The 16,711-nt window shown below is 34.1% G+C and overlaps 1 long non-coding RNA gene across 1 annotated transcript; it reads right to left on the reverse strand.

Annotated features, from left to right (window-relative positions):
* Positions 1-14,864: 14,864 nt before the first annotated feature.
* LOC111692250 lies at positions 14,865-16,424 on the reverse strand. The gene is made up of 3 exons (XR_002763184.1): positions 16,125-16,424; positions 15,445-15,580; positions 14,865-15,372 (listed from the first exon to the last, which is right to left on the reverse strand). It is a non-coding gene; the product is annotated as an uncharacterized LOC111692250 (long non-coding RNA).
* Between the last annotated feature and the right edge of the window lie 287 nt (positions 16,425-16,711).

Raw genomic sequence — 16,711 nt, forward strand, 5'->3', positions numbered from 1 at the left:
TGAATACAATTATTTTGGAAGAAACAATAAAAGGGCATTTAAGGATTTAAAAGTATCTAATTCAAGATGATCAACCGTACCGAATTGGCCGGGACCCGTTCCGGTTTTCTGGAGTACAGCCCGGAAAATAAACCCGTCCCGGATTGTACCGGATTTTTTATTAAAGTTCCTAAATTTCCAATTTTTAATATTCTTTTAAAAAAACCTTAAACTGAAGCGTTGGCAACGGTGTTATTGTGCTAATTGACGGTCTACGGTCTCTCTTGTCTGTGACGTGACCCGAGTTTGCGGGCTTCCCCAATTTAGTCGGGCTTGCGCCTCGCTTCCCATCTTACATTAGATTATTAGGATTATTAGATATTCGTTTAATACACTGCACAGGGCAGTGACTAGTGATAAAACGCGCGCCCTGTAAGGTTCCACTGCATGTTACGCGACAAACTCGACATTATTTATTTGTTTATTACTTTAACTATTCTTTTGACAGGTAAGAAAACTAGATAATATGAATTAAATATGTAAATTACGATTTTTGAGTAAAGACTTTTGCATATTTAGTTAGCAGTTATTTGAGCAACGCAAAAAAATATACGTTTTATTATCAGATAGAAGAAAAAAATTTTTCTGTTGCCGACATGTCCGCAAAAAGACTAAAGTGCGTTTTCAATGAGAACCTACAAAAAATGTGGGTATCCATTTTTGCGTAAATTTGGTCATGATAATTCCCAGGTCCATAGCAGTTTATGTGGATCTAAGGGACATGGAGGTAATAGTGACATTCAAGACCACTTAAAGTCTAATAAACATAAACTACGTGCATCGGCTGTTGCTGGAACAAGTCGTATGGAAACATATTGCAAAAAAATCCAGCGCGTTGGATGAAAAAACTAGAAAAATCTTAGTTGCGGAAGGAGTCTGGACGTTTCACCTTGTACAGCATAATCAAAGTTTTAGATCAGCGGACTGTACTTCAAAATTAATTCGAACAATATTTAAACCTAAATATTCATGTGCTCGGACAAAATCTGAAACCATCATTAAGGGAATTTTTGAGCCAATGTTCATGGAAAATCTTGAAACTGATTTAAAGAGTATAAACTTTATTACTGTCTGCTGTGGTGCATCTAATCATAAAAATACATAACTTATTCCAATTTTAATAAGGTATTTCATGCCTACTACGGGCAATCAACTGAAAGTTTTAGAATTAAAAGACTTGCCAGGCGAAACTGCTGATTTAGTCAGCGAATATTTGATTAGTGTGTATCAGAACACAACCTCAATAAAAAAGTAGTTGGTTTGTGTGCGGACAACACCAATTCAAATTTTGTTGGAGCTGCTAGGAGAGGGCAAAACAATGTAGGTATACGCCAAAGAAAGGTCTCGAGAATTCAAACATTGTAGGAATTGGGTGTATGGCCCATATAATAAATAATTGCGTTAAAACTGCCTGTGATATTCTGCCGGTAGATATAGAAACATTTGCCTTAACAGTATTTTATTTTTTTAACACTTACACTGTAAGAGTTGAAAAATTAAAATAATTTTGTGAATTCGTAAATATAGAATTTAAAAATTTGTTAGATTACAGCAATACACGTTGGCTTGCTCTTCTTCCCGCTTTGGAAAGAATGCTTGAAATGTACCCAGCTCTTAAGTCTTATTTTTTGTCAATAGAAAAATGTCCCATAATAATTAAAAATTTCTTTAACAACTCAGAAGCTGAATTTTGGCTTTTTTTCGTGCACAATATGGCAGCTATATACCTTTTGGTATCCTCTTGTTCCCTGCATTAATCATTTGTAATCGATAGCTTTTGTTCACGATAAGTTGTATTTTTTCTGTCAAGAATGTAGTAGGGGCCCCAAAAGAGAAAGATTTAATCAAAGGAATCTCAACTACATAACATACAGAATGATATTCTTGAAGAAGTGACGAGGCCTGAGATTACCAGTTCATGCCCTACATCTGCTATTTCTTTTGGAAACAGTTCAGAGAAAATAAGTTATATTTGCTCATTATGTAAAAAAATGAAGGTAAGCATAATAATTTTCGAAAAAAATCAGGATTTGCGTCACAGCCTGATACTAAAAAAGGGAAAAGCCTGGACAATTCAACACTCGATCACGTTAAAAATTTTTATTTGTCTGATGATGTTAGCCGTGTGATACCTGGAATGAAAGATTATGTTACGGTTTCAGAAAATGGTAAAAAAGTCCAGAAACAAAAAAGACTCTTACTATTTAACATTAATGACTTATATAAAAAATTTAAAGAAGCTTTTCCGGACGAGAAAATTGGACAGACCAAATTTCAAACTTTACGACCACGGGAATGTATTTCAGCTGGAAAAAGCGGAACACATAATGTATGTGTATGCAAAATTCACCAAAATGCAAAATTACAATTGCACGGACTGAAAAATGAATTAAAATAAAAAGGAATTGATTTTCCTGAAAGCTTAAATGACTTGATTCAAAACTCTGTTTGCGTGCAACCAACATCATCATGTTTCTTTTCAACGTGTAAAAAGTGTCCAGAAGTTGATTTCGTCATTAAGAAGTTAAAATTATTGATTGATAGTCATGAGATAAAGGAAATAACTTTTAGCCAATGGAAAAGTACTGACAGGTAAGAAAAAAGACTAAATATTAACAAATTACTCACATAATTATTAATCTCAGTACACACTTTAAAAGAATAACTTGTTAATTAGATGATTAAATAATTTCTATTTGTTTCTTAATTAATAAGAGCGAAAATTCATCACATTAACATGATTGATACAAAATTATCGAATTCCATTTTAAAAATTTGTCTAGTTATTATTTTTTTTCTATTTTTTTACACAGTTAATAATCTTACACATTCGTTTTAAATTTTACAGGACTGAAATCGTTGAAGCGACTTATACCAAAGAAGATTCTTTAAGTGAGCTGAAAAATAAGAGCTATTGAAGCATGATTTTGTAACAAAATCTCAAGCATCTTTCTTCTCTAAACAAAAAGAATCTGCTGAAGTTGGAGAGTTTATAATCTGTCTAGATTTCTCCGAAAATTATTCATTTTTTGTTCAAGACGCTATCCAGTCACATCATTGGTCTAATGATCAGGCTATACTTCATCCGTACGTCGCGTATTATAAAGAAAATGGGGAAATAAAGCATGAAAATTTAGTAGTGATTTCCGAGAAACTTGGTCACGACGCAAGTTCGGTCCATCTTTTTAATGCAAAACTAATTGAATTTTAAAAAATGAAAACAAATATAACTTTGCTAACTTAATAAATCATTTAAATGATTTTGGTGTTAAAGTGAAGTGAAATTTTTTCGCCACATCTCACGGTAATGGAGCGTGTGACGTCTTAGCAGGAAGTGTAAAAAGACAGGCTTTTCGTGCTAGCCTTCAACGTGATAAAAATAATCATATTACAACACCACGTTCCTTTTTCCAGTGGGCGGAAAGTTCATTTAAAAAAGTTCATTTTGCTCTCTATTCCCAAAAAGATCATGAATTACATGAACAAAAGTATCAACAACGATTTGAACGAGTAATTACAATAAAAAATACTCTTCAATTCCACTATTTTTAACCGTTGGATGATGTATTACTGGAATGTAAGCTTGTGTCGGACGATGAGAAAGTTTTTACTAACAGAGTTTTCAAAAAAAAATAAAATAAAGATAACGAGAAGTTAATAAATTTTAATATTTAATTACTAGTTAGTTTTTCCTGTTTTTGTTTAATAATAGAGAGTTTGTTTATTGTATTAGTCATAATATTGATAATAATAATAAAATTCGTTTGATAATTATATTTTTAATTGTTATTTGTAATTATAATTAACCGAAGCTGCAATGTAGTCTGACGCTCGGCCGCGCGGCGTTCTGACAGCGCTTGGCATATTGTTTAAACTAGTTGCGACCAGTGAAATTTTCTTCCGAAATCTTAAACTTAGTAAATAACGCATGTGACTGATAAAAAAAACACTTAAAATTTTGACCGAGAAATCAATGAAATTTTCATTTGTTAACTTTAAAGTTAATTAACAATATGATAATAAACAAATAATTTTTAGTTATTAATGTTTTCTTAAAATATATACATATTTGACAGTAAATCCTGAAAATTTCATTAATTTATCTTTAACGGTTGATTTAAAATCTAATTTTTAATTAAAAGTACCTAAAATTTTCATTGTAAAAAAAATTATTGCTAAAATTAAAATTTTTAAAAATCGTTTGGAGTATCAATTTTTCATGGTAACTACTTATGAAAAAAATATTATATGGACTTAATTTTTATGATCAAGTGGAAAATAGGGGGCCCACTTGACGTGATCTTGCTCATAACTTAAAACCTCAGCTTGCAATTTGTGTGACAACCCGCTCTTTGATGGCCTCTTTGTTGCCTTTAATAAATGAATTTCCAAACATACTATTACCAGATAACCATGAACTAATGCAAAAAATAGATGATCAATGGAGAAAGTTACCAAGTGTAATATTACCCGATTCTATTAAAAAAGAACAAGAAGTTGATATTTTTTGGGGATATCTTTTAAATTATAAGAATATTTTAGATATCTACGAATTTCAAGAATTGGCACAGTTCATATTGGATATTTTAGTTATACCACACTCCAATGCACAGTGTGAAAGAGTGTTCAACAAAATTAATTTAATAAAAACGAAAACTAGAAATAAATTACAAACAGGTACAATAAATTCGTTACTAATGACGTCTGAATTAATAAAAGACTCAGGAAACTGTACTCAATTTAAAGTAACAAATGACTGTCTGCAAAATGTGAATAAAAACTATGTATGATTTTAAAAGTTCCGATGATGTTGATGATATACTACTTTAAGGCACAAACACCCAGCCTAACATTCTCACTTACATACCTAATACTCATTCACACCACCACACACTTCCTTAATAAAATATACAAGAATACATCGAAAACACATATGCTATGTTATGAGGCGTAAATTAATCGTTTTATTACAAATGTACTTAAAATATTTTATTTTTCATATTTTTATTTTTTTTTCATTGTTTATGTGGTTTTTTCAATAAATAAAAATATTTTCTTGTAATTTCCTCTTTTTTCTTCTGCATGCTATAATTTAGTGATTATTTGTACAGAAATGCTATAATTTTGGAAACCTTCGCTATAATTAAATTTTCTCGGGTTGGCAACACTGCACCAGACAATCAGAGTAAACCGAGTACGGAAACTTCATACAAGCGCTCCGAAACGCACCACGCACACAAGCGTAGTGTTCACCTACACGTAATATTACGTAAACGTAATAATGTAGGTACTGTGCGACCTTTGTGTACAGCGAAATACGCGCCAAATCTTTCCCTTCAACCGGGCAGGCCGGCGGCGGACGGGGCGCGGCTCTGATAGAATGACGATCGTGCCTCGACACTCAATCAGTCAACGATTAGCATTCGGAGCGATAAGTACTTACTAACTAGCGAATTGCGAACTTTATGTTGTACATTTCTTCTTTGGAATAAACTCTTCTACGCATTATTTTGTCCCCACCATCCTGATACGTAACATTATTGATAGAGAAGAATGGAATTGGCTTAAAGGCGTTCTAACGATGCCGAATGTTCAAAAGCAGTACGCGCGAAGTATACAGCAATTCCCGATCCGATCAAGACGGTGATGCAAAGACGTCAAGCTCCACAGTTTCAAAGGCAAAAAAAGGAAGTATGATGAATTGTGATGAACCTGTTTTATTTTATTATGTTAAGAATTTTGAAATATTTCTTTTTATTTCGGACTATTTTACCCTGGCGGTAATAATTAGTTATAAAAAAACATAAAACACACCACAGAAATGAGACAACCCCCAAATCCAAAAGCCAAAGGCTTGTGCGGAAGGGGGCTACACTTGAAAAAACGCGGACAAACGCCCATTATCCATCGACATTGCCAGTGCCGACACCGGGGATCGAACCCGGACCAGAGTAGGAAGCCTAGCCGAGAAATGCTTGCCACCGCACTCTCGACNAAAATATTTATTACCAAAAAAAAAGGGGGAGATAGAAATGTTATGACCAATTTATGGACTTTCGTCAAAAAAATCTGAAAATGTACGTTTTGTAATGATCCTGTTTTATTTTAATTTTATTATGTTAAGAATTTTTAAATATTTGTTTTATTTCGGACTATTTTACTCCGGCGTCTATAATTATATAACAAATATCCGCTCGCGGGTCCGACCGACCGTTATCCCGTTAGTCACGTGAAGGTCCCACCACGACGACCGCAACAAAAGCCATCGAGGAATAGCCAGTGAACCCAGTAAGAAATATTTTCCTTTTATTATTATCCGTTCCGACCGAGTACAAGTCCGAAAAGATTTGTACGCTTTAAGTGTGGAATTACTGTGGGCCCGAGAAGAATATTCTTGGTAACCCGCACATCAATTCCACCGTCCTTCCCAACCCACACGACAGAGCAATCGTTGGATTCGGCGTGTATACCCAATCTTTACGAAGCCTTCGTGTTTACTACAGCGTTGCCCGGTGTTCCGCACGGCTGAGTAATAGGGGATATGCGAACTTAGTCCTAGAGGTTCGGCGTATATACCCAATCTTCGGGTCGTTCCATATAGTACACGTACGTTTCTCCCTATTTTTTTGCCAGAAAGATAACCTATTATCAGGAATATGACTAACGTCTCTTCCAGGGTAAGAAGTTAACGATTCCCCTATTAGGAAATGACCTGGGGTGAGGAATGAAAAATCGGAAGGGTCATTTGAAAATGAACTGATTGGTCGTGAGTTTAGTATAGCCTCAATTTGGGCTAATATGGTTGAAAGTTCTTCAAAAGTTAAGTTTGAATTTCCGACTACTCTACGAACATGGAATTTAGTCGATTTTATTCCAGATTCCCATAATCATCACCAGTGGGGACTGTTTGGAGGAATGAATTTTCATTATGTTTCACGTAACGTCAAAAAATCCTGAGTAGCATTACGGTTTGCTGGTAATTTGAAAAATTCGTATACTACATTGAGCTGATTGTGAGCTCCTTTAAAATTGGTAGCGTTATCACTGTAAATGATTGACGGTTATCCTCGTCTAGCGATAAACCTTTTCAACGTTAATAAGAATGCTTCAGTTGACAAACTGGAAACTAATTCAATGTGGATCGCTTTTGTGACCATGCAAACAAAATGAGCTATATAACATTTAGTAGTAGCTGATTGGCGAAGCTTTTACTGTTTTATGAATATTGGTCCGCCAAAGTCTAACCCTACTTTAAGGAAAGGTCGCACGATTGATATTCTGTCAGCTGGGAGTGATCCCATGATTTGTTGAGTGGTGGTAAATCGTAAACAATATGCCAAGGATCTCTGTAGTCTTGAAAACCTAGAAAAATTGGATATAAATAAGGTTATATCTAAAGTTACTTGAGAGATCGACGTAGTTTTTCTTTCTTCAATGGCAATGATTTCAGGTAAAGACGAAGGATGATTTTCAAATGTAGAGTTATAAATTTGAAAAAACTTGTGACCGTGCCACCGTAACTGTCATGTTTTTATCTTAGGGGCATTTATCCCTCTAGATAATAAATCAGAGGGATTGTCAGAAGACGGTATATGTTTCCAAGTGGCAATCGTAGTGAGTTCGTGGATTTCTGAGACTCTGTTGACTACAAAAGTAGTCCATCGACAAGAATCGCAGTTTAGCCAACTCAGTACGATTTGTGAATCTGTCCACAATAAAATTTTGTCAAATTTTAGTGAAATTGCTTTGTAAACTTTATGAAATAATCTTGCAAGCAAAACAGCACTACAAAGTTCGAGTCGAGGGAACGAGACGACTTTGAGTGGGGCAATTCTTGATTTTGAGCATAATAATATTGAAGGACACGATTGATTAATATATAAAACTCTCACGTACAAACATGCGCCAAATGCAGATTTCTCGGCGTCTGAGAATCCATGTAATTGAATTTCCTGAATGGGGGTAGAACAAAGAATCCATCGTTGGACAGACAGAGATGACAAATTTGAGGTATTTTTTGAAAATTTGTCCCATATTCGTTGCAATTCTGGGGGCAACTGCTCGTCCCACACAATTTTGCTTAACCAAATTTTTTGCATCAAGATTTTTGCTGTTACTATAATTGGACCAATAAACTTGCTTCATGCTTCAATATTAAAGTCATTAATTACTTGAGTCTGAATCTTTAAATCTACCATTAGATTAGTATTTGCTGTGACATTTGAGATGCCTTGTATATTAATGATTTTCTTATAGCCATTTACCTTAAGTCGTTTAAATAAATCAGTGTTTATGAATGTGGTTTGTGAAGCTGCATCTAATAATGCCCGCACTTCCAATTTAACACCTGCATTGGTAACTAATAATACTCTTGCTGTCGCTAATAGAATTTGAGAATGATATGATTGCGCAGCTAATGTCGGTTGTTCTGCAACACAAGATGTGACGGAAGATTCAACCGTTCACGCTTCCGTTGGAGACGCTGTCTCATTATTATCCGTGGTACTAGCGAGTGCGCTTGTATTTGATGTGTCACTTTCTTTTTTCAACATAGATATTCCGTGCAAAAACGTGTGATGCCTTTTTCCACATACTTTGCAACCGATTGAGCTACAATTAATAGCTGTGTGACGAGTTCCTAAACAGTTAAAACATAAATTATGGTCTTGTACAAATTTTCTTTTTTCCGTATCTGAACAATTTTTAAACTGTAAACATTTGTACAGCGTGTCGTTTTCTAATTTGCAAAACATGCATTTCAAATTTGACGTAAAATAGTTTGAAAGGTTGTTCGCGACATGTGTTACACGCAACTTATTTCTAACATCAGTGTGTGATACGTTTTCTAGTGCACCGCTTCTTTTTTCGAGAAATTCTAAAAATTCTAATTTTGGTTGATCATCAGATTCTTTCTCCAACTCAAACGCCTGTTGTGTACGAACGTCTAGTTTGTGTGAAAGAACGAGAATTAGTATTAAATCCCAGTGTTCTATGGGAACTTCTATAGTTTCTAAAGGGTTACCATGTTGCCTAACGTGTGCTACAAATTTTCTTAAATTAGTTGCGTTTCCGTTTGTTACTGGCGGTACGTCTAATAAACTTTTATGTGTGAATTTATCACGACTAATTTTTTGTCGTATCTGCGTTTTAATAAACCTAAGGCATTTTCATAATTTTCGTCTGTTTCATTTATTATTGAGAGCGGTTCTTCAGTCAAATGAGTCTTCAGATAAATAAATTTCTGAGTGGTACTTATGTGTTCATTTCTGTCAACTGATACAGTAAACAAATCTATGAATGCGGGCCAGTCATCATATTTACCGCTAAAAGTGGGCAAATTAACTTTAGGAAGATTAACTTGATTGCGAGAATGACAATTAAGACAAGTGTGGCTGCTACTTGCGGCATCGGCATATACAAGACCCTTGTTAGCTAAACTAGTTATTATTTTCTTTAATTTCGCAGCAATAGTTAAATCACGTGACTCTACAAGGATTCTATCGTCGGCTTGAGACTCGTCCTCGTCCTCGTCCTCGATTGCGTTCTGAATTTTAGTATAATCTTCAAAAGCCTTTGCTAGAAATTCTTCTCTAATTGAATACTCATTTATATCTATCTTTGGATCTTTTCCAGAATTTGTAATAAACGTTTATATTCTAGTTATGTCTGCTTTAGTTCTCGCGCGAGATTTCTTTAAATTCTCCATTTTTTGTTTGTATAAATGAGTTTTCAATTATCCTAACCTGCCTGTTTATATTACACAGTTTCTTAAATATTACAAGGTAATAATGCGTGACTTTCAACAACGGAGATGGTTCGAACAGCGTGGAATCGCACTCTGGGGGACTGCGAGGATTGGGATGTCTTACTCTTACTCACTTCTCAATACACGGGGTTACAGCTCTCGACTTTCCTTTTATTGAGACGCACTGTGATGTCTTTAGTTTTTTTCAAAGGGTATCTGGGCTTTAATTAGATTTCTTGGGGCTTCCTTTTTTTCTGTTTATTGCGACTATCCGGCTCGAAGGACCAAGTTTATGTGGAGATAATGTGGGTGTGGGCTCTGCAAAGGCTACTTCTAGTGGACTGTATTTTGGCGACGGATTCCCGGGGGAATAATAACACCGTTATTGAACTGAACACTGTAAGATCTGAGTATTGGTTTGACAAGAGGTATTTTTTCTATCTTATTTGACAGTAGTAAATCTGAGAATATGCGTTTTTCTACGCTTGCTTTACTTTTAATCATATTTTTATACTTTACTTTACCTTAGATAGGCTTAACCGCAGTGAGTCCGAGGACTCGATGTACCTATACGATAGATAAACCGCGAATTTATTTAAACTACAACAACTAGTTTCAGATATAAGATAAAAAATATTTTTCCCATGGTACCCTTCCAGGGTCATACCTTTGTTTTAATATACCTGTTGATTATTGTTTTGATTTTTCGCTGCATGTTCACAGGAAAGAAAAATCTTATTTTTAACTAAGGAATACATTTCTAAAATATCTACATGTCGTTCTGTTCTATATGATTTACTCAAATTTCAGATATCCTCATTAACCTAATGGCCAAAATCAAGAGTATTGGCGAAGACTTAAAGTTTTTAATATTGGTTCAAGGTATAACTGATGACGCAATATCAAGAACAATAACACCTGTACAGCCCTGCTGTTCAAAGGAAGAGTTGGAACAATTAAATGAATCCTTAACAAATGATAATAAATTTCAGTCACTGGTGAGGGTACTTTTTGTTATTTTTGTGTTAATATTTAGGAAGTTATTTTTTCAGTATTTACCGTTACTCCTTTATTTTGTAATTGATTTGTAGGTTTCATTAAGACTTGATTTATATTTCGGTTACTTATTATTTACCTATATTTTTAAAGATACAAAACTGTTTTAATTTTTTAGTGTGTGACGCTTCAAACTGTTGGTGGAAAAGGTAAATAATAAAAATAATTTTAGTATAGGACTAAAAAATATTATAAATTTAATCCTTGGTTTCAAATTTATTCATGTAATACACAGAATCACTATATTTTCTCTTAATAAACAGATCTAGGATGGGTGGTTCATCTCTTTTAGTTAACAAGAGCCTCTAAAAATATCCAAATTTGCACACCCTGTGCAAATTGGAATATAAAATTTGATACAAGATTTAATTCAAATGATATCTATACCTATCCTGAGGTAGCACTTAGGGTAAACTGGTCCATAGTGGGACACGGTTCATAATGGGAATTTCTATATTGTGATTTCTTTATCATCATTGTAGAGACATAGAATGGCAAAATACAACATTGAACCCATCCAAGTATTCAACTGTGACAGAACAAACATTACCAATGTGCATAAACCTTCCAAGATTCTGGCCAGTATTAAAGAAAAACGAGAAGGTTACAAGTGCAGAACGAGGTATCTTAGTGATAATGTGTGCAGCAATTTGTGCGAATGGTACATTTGTACCCTCATTCTTTATACTCCCCAGAAAAACAGTTACATCGTTCATGCATACGGGTGCTCCTCCAGGATCCGACGCTTCAGCCCATCCGAGCGGTTGGATAACGGCTGAAAATTTTCTTAAATGTATCTAACACTTTGTCAAACATGTGCGTTGTAGTAAAGAACACCCAGTTGTCCTAATCCTTGATAATCACGAAAGCCACTATGATGTCCGTGTTCTCAATAAATGTAAAAATAATGGCATTTCTCTGCTAACTCTACCTCCCCACTGCAGTCATAAGGACTGGAGCGAAAAATATGCTACAAAGAAATCTGTCAAGTAGCATGTTGGCCAGGTTAAAAAATATCTACCTTTCTATTGGCCTTTCTTGGCCTTTTCTTGTTTTTCCGGTCCCGATGCTATTAGGTTACCCGATGGCTAGGGACCTCTATTTTCCTCTTTTCTTCTCTTCTGGATTGGATACACGTTGACGACTCATGCCATGGACCTGGGCACTTTCTCTTCTAAAAAAATGGAGTGCACAAAAGAAGGGAAAGTGATTACGGAGCAGGGGAGGGAGACCCCAGTTCCGGTCAGTGTGGGTGAACTTCGGGCAGGTCCCCCCCGACCGTCATCAAGCGACTGTTTTGCGACACCGGTGAGAGACCAGGCCGGGTCGCTGGTATCAGAGACTGGAATGAGGACCAGGGAGGCTGAGGGACAACATAGAGATGTTACTGAAAATAGGGGCACAAACCGGCGAGCCGACATAGGGCACCATGGGGAGAAGCAGCAGGAGAGGAAACTTTTTAAAGGCATTATGGCGAGATTAAAGGAAGGAACTGTAAGGCTCAAGATATTTGATTTAGTCGATATGGAAACTTCGGTATCGTGCAAAGACTTCTGGATCATATGAAAAAACTAGGAAGAGTCCATGCGGTGGTGGGAAGCGGGGAGCTATCAGAAGAAGAGAATATCGCGAAAATGCTTGAGTGTCTCCTGCGAAGAGACAATATAAATATTGAAGTATATAAAAGACGACACAAAACAAGGATGGAGGGAAGGAAAAGAGAATATAAAAACCCGGCGATCGTAATTAGTGAGGAGGGTTACACCTAGAAAGAGATATTAAAAAAGGTAAAGGAGGAAGTGCAGGGTGCAAATATTGATGTTAACCTGGCGGGAGTCAGAAGGACGCAAAGGGGCGATTTACTGGTCGCGTTCAGCAGAACGTAGTGCTACCGGAGCGATCATCAATTTTCTGCCGAACGCCTGTTTTGTTAAATGATCAGTTAGGAGCGCTCCCGAGCGGTTGCCATTTTTTCGAGCGAAATAAAATTACGCTACGCTACCGATCACTGATACATCAACCACTATTTTGTGTCATCAGTCATCAACTGTCATTTTCAAAACTGTTAGGATAAATTTAAATTTAAAAATTTTGAATTTGCTGTAACTTTTATTTTGAATATTAAAATCAAAATGAACCCAGGAGAAGAAATAATGATTACCTATGATTTTAAGGACCGAATTTATAATGTTAATGGAAGTTATGTGTTTTATCAACGGCTCCAAGGTGGTAAGAATTTTATATCTGTTCATTACATTTTGGGTCTCGTTCTATTAATTTATCAATATTTTTAGATTCAAGATTCTGTGAGGAATACTTTGGAAGTTTAAAGACCCAATTCCCAGATCAAGGAAACAAAGAAGATATTGGTGACAACCCTAAACATTTTCCCCAAATACCTCTTCCCGTTACAATTAATGATTGTCCATCAGAATTAATTACAAGTAAGAGAGAATAAGCTTATTTTTATACTAATTTTGGGTTTAGGAGAGTCAGTGTGTCAACTAGGTAATTAAAATGTTTTTCTAGGCAACCTCATAGATAACAATCCCGATGAATTTAAATGGACGAGGCAAGCAACATTACTTCTGTTAAATTTGTATAAAGAAAAAAATTATCTCTTTCGGAATACCAAAATGAAAAATAAGGATATTTGGCTTCAGATATTAAAGGAATTTAACAACCGAGGTTATAAGTCTGTAACCATAGAGTTATTGGATAGGAAGATGAGGAATTTAAAAAAGACCTACAAAGATAACAAAGATAAAAAAAATAAAACTGGAGAATCAGCCATAACTTGGGAATATTTTGAAACTATGGATGATATTTTTTTTAATGATAAAACTATAAACCCAACATCGATTATATCAACAATGGAATCAGTTTTAAAAGATTCCCAAGCCACTTTAAACTTTGAAACCTGCCCAACCATTCAAATGTCAGAGGATCCAAGTTCAAAATTGGAAAACATACAAAAACAAAGTATTAAAGTTAGTAGTAAACCAAAAGTGGATGAAAACAAACAAAAAGAAACTGATAGTCAGAAAGGCAAACAGAACTAAGCAGCTTTATGATCATAGAAAAAAAATCCAAGAAATAGAAAGTCAAAGATTAGAAGAAGTAAAAAAACTGAGAGAAGCTCTAGAGAGAAACAATGAGATACAACAAGAAAGAAATCAAATATTAAGGCAAATCTTGGAAAAATAAGTTTACAGCTCGGTCTACAGTTAGTGTTACTTAGATTTAAGGTTGTGTTACCTACTAATTTAGTTCCTATTTGATATGTTATTTTTTATTTATTTTAGTTTCTATTTAAACTGTTGTATTTAGCGTTAAGATGGGGTTCTGACATTTTTCAACAAGTTCAAAGTTTTGAGAAAGTATTTGCATTTTTCTTGTTTGAAGATTGTAATTTTTTTACAAAAATATCTGATAACATTTTTTGGGATATTTCTTTTTGTATAGTGACCATGCAAGATATAATTTAAAATTGCCCCAATTTGAAATTAATAAATTGGTGAAAATATAATAAAGAAAAACCTCTTAAATTAGCATCAATTTATTAATTTCAAATTTGGGACAGTTTTAAAATCTATTTTGGTTACTACAAAAAAGGAAATAGGTAAATTAAAGAATGTCATCAGGTATTTTTGTGAAAAAATAACCACCAAACAAGAAAAATGCAAAAACCTAAAAACACTGACTTTTTGAAAAGTTTTAGATCCCCATCTTAAAATGTAAAAATTTGTTGTTTCATTTTCCGTTACTAGTATACATGGAAGTTTCTATTTCAAGTGTTGTATGTAGCGTTAACTTATTATTTTTTTAAATGTGCAATAGGTATAGGAACCTAGAGGCTAGACCAGCAAATTGTTCCTGGGCTAGACATGAGAGTTGATTACCTACGTTACAAATAAAAATTATTCATAAATCAAAACAAGTATTTATTAAAATAAACATTATTTATTAAAACAAACTTTATTTATAAATAAAAACACAAAAATATATATTTTACAAATTTGCATAAATGATATTTCTCTTTTGAACAGCCTCATTTTCAATTACATCATTATTTTGAAATTCAATTACAGGTCCCATGTTTTCTAGATCCAAATTTTCTTCGTATAAATTTATTTCCCCCTGTGTTACCAAAAAATTGTATAATACAACTGCAGCAGCAATTATTTGGTTACCAAAATCAGGATCAGAAATATCCAAATACTTCAGACGTCTAAATTTATTTTTAAAAATTCCGAAAACTCTCTCAATAATTGATCTAATGGAGCTTAATTTAACATTATAATTGATTTCACTAGGTGTTAAATGCCCAGTGTCTCTGTAAGGGACCATTACGTTGGTCATTAAAGGATATGCACTATCTCCAATAATATGTACATTTGCTGGTAGTAATGCATTATTTTCATTTGTTAACTGTTCATATATATTACTGTTTCTAAAAACTCTAGCATCATGCATCCTCCCTGGCATACCAATATAACAGTCTATGAACTTTCCCATATGGTCACAAGTTCCTAAAATAAAATAAAAAGAAACTTAAGCAAACAATTTAAAAATCGTATTACTTTTCTTGGAACTGTTCTAACCTTGTAAAATTATGGAGTGAAATCCCTTTCTATTATAAAAGTCATGTTCATTTCCCCGTGGTTGCTTTATAGGGATGTGACAGCCATCTATAGCACCCACAACTCCAGGAAACCCCCTAGAACGTTGTTGAAATGCCTGAGACAGAAAGATTATTGTATGTTATTATTCATAGTTTTCTACAGTGTGTTTAAATTTGACCTGAAAACCCCTATTAAATTTTGACAGCGTTGTACGGTTTCTGTCGTATTCCTTTTAATGTTATTATCATTGGTACAAAACTAGAGAAAGTTTGGAGAATTTTTCTAGCTCAGGGACTTGCCAGCTAGATATAAAAAAGAATGAAGAGACAAAAAAAGTTGTGTTTTTATTTGCTTAATCTGATACAAATAGCAAACTTTTAAAAAAACTGGAGTACAATAATTTTTATCATAAATATCAATCAGGTTACCCTCTGGAATGTCACTGGAATAATGACGGTAAATCTACTTCTGTCAGGAGATACCTTTTATTATTACAAACAAACCTGCCATGTTCAGTGAAAATCGGCTTAGGGGCTTTTGTGCTATGAATAAAAAACTAATTTTTTTGTTAAATTTTATGTTATTAAAAGGAATGACAGTACTTTGAAATCACCCTGTAGATAGCTACCTTTTAGACATATTTGATCAAAAGTACTTACAACTGTTGAGAGGTTGTATTCATTTACTTGAGGAAACCTAACATATTCTCTTATGAGGTTAGCTAAAGCTGCAACAATTTCTTTAAAAATTCCATGGGCAGTGCTTTTTCCAAAATCAAATCTGTCTCCAACAGCCAGAAAACTTTCTGGTTTTGAAATCGTCCATATTGTAAAAAGTACCTTTTTACCAAAATCAATTTTATCATGCTCATGGTCAACTATTCTTCCCAAAATATTTACCAAATTCTGCAAACAAAAAAAATGTATATCTACATACAGTGTGTATAAACTTGACCTGAAAACCCATATAAAATTTCGAGGGTGTTGCACAATTTCCACAAATTTTTTTTATACAGGGTGGCGTGCTCTATTTGCATCAGTCTATTGAGGAAAAGCCATAAAATTATTTTAAAATCTTTTTAGTGTAAGATATATAGATCCAGTAGGAGCACATTTTAAAATTATTTTGAATTATACAAGGTGCTTCAAAAAAGAGTTACACACCAAAGGATGGATGGCATTTTTAGTAACCTAGAGCGTCTGACTACTTCCAATATACAATCACTGCCACCAGCCGGTTTTACACA

The sequence above is a fragment of the Anoplophora glabripennis genome, unplaced genomic scaffold (assembly GCF_000390285.2).
Source record: "Anoplophora glabripennis isolate ALB-LARVAE unplaced genomic scaffold, Agla_2.0 scaffold1199, whole genome shotgun sequence".
Classification (NCBI taxonomy): domain Eukaryota; kingdom Metazoa; phylum Arthropoda; class Insecta; order Coleoptera; family Cerambycidae; genus Anoplophora; species Anoplophora glabripennis.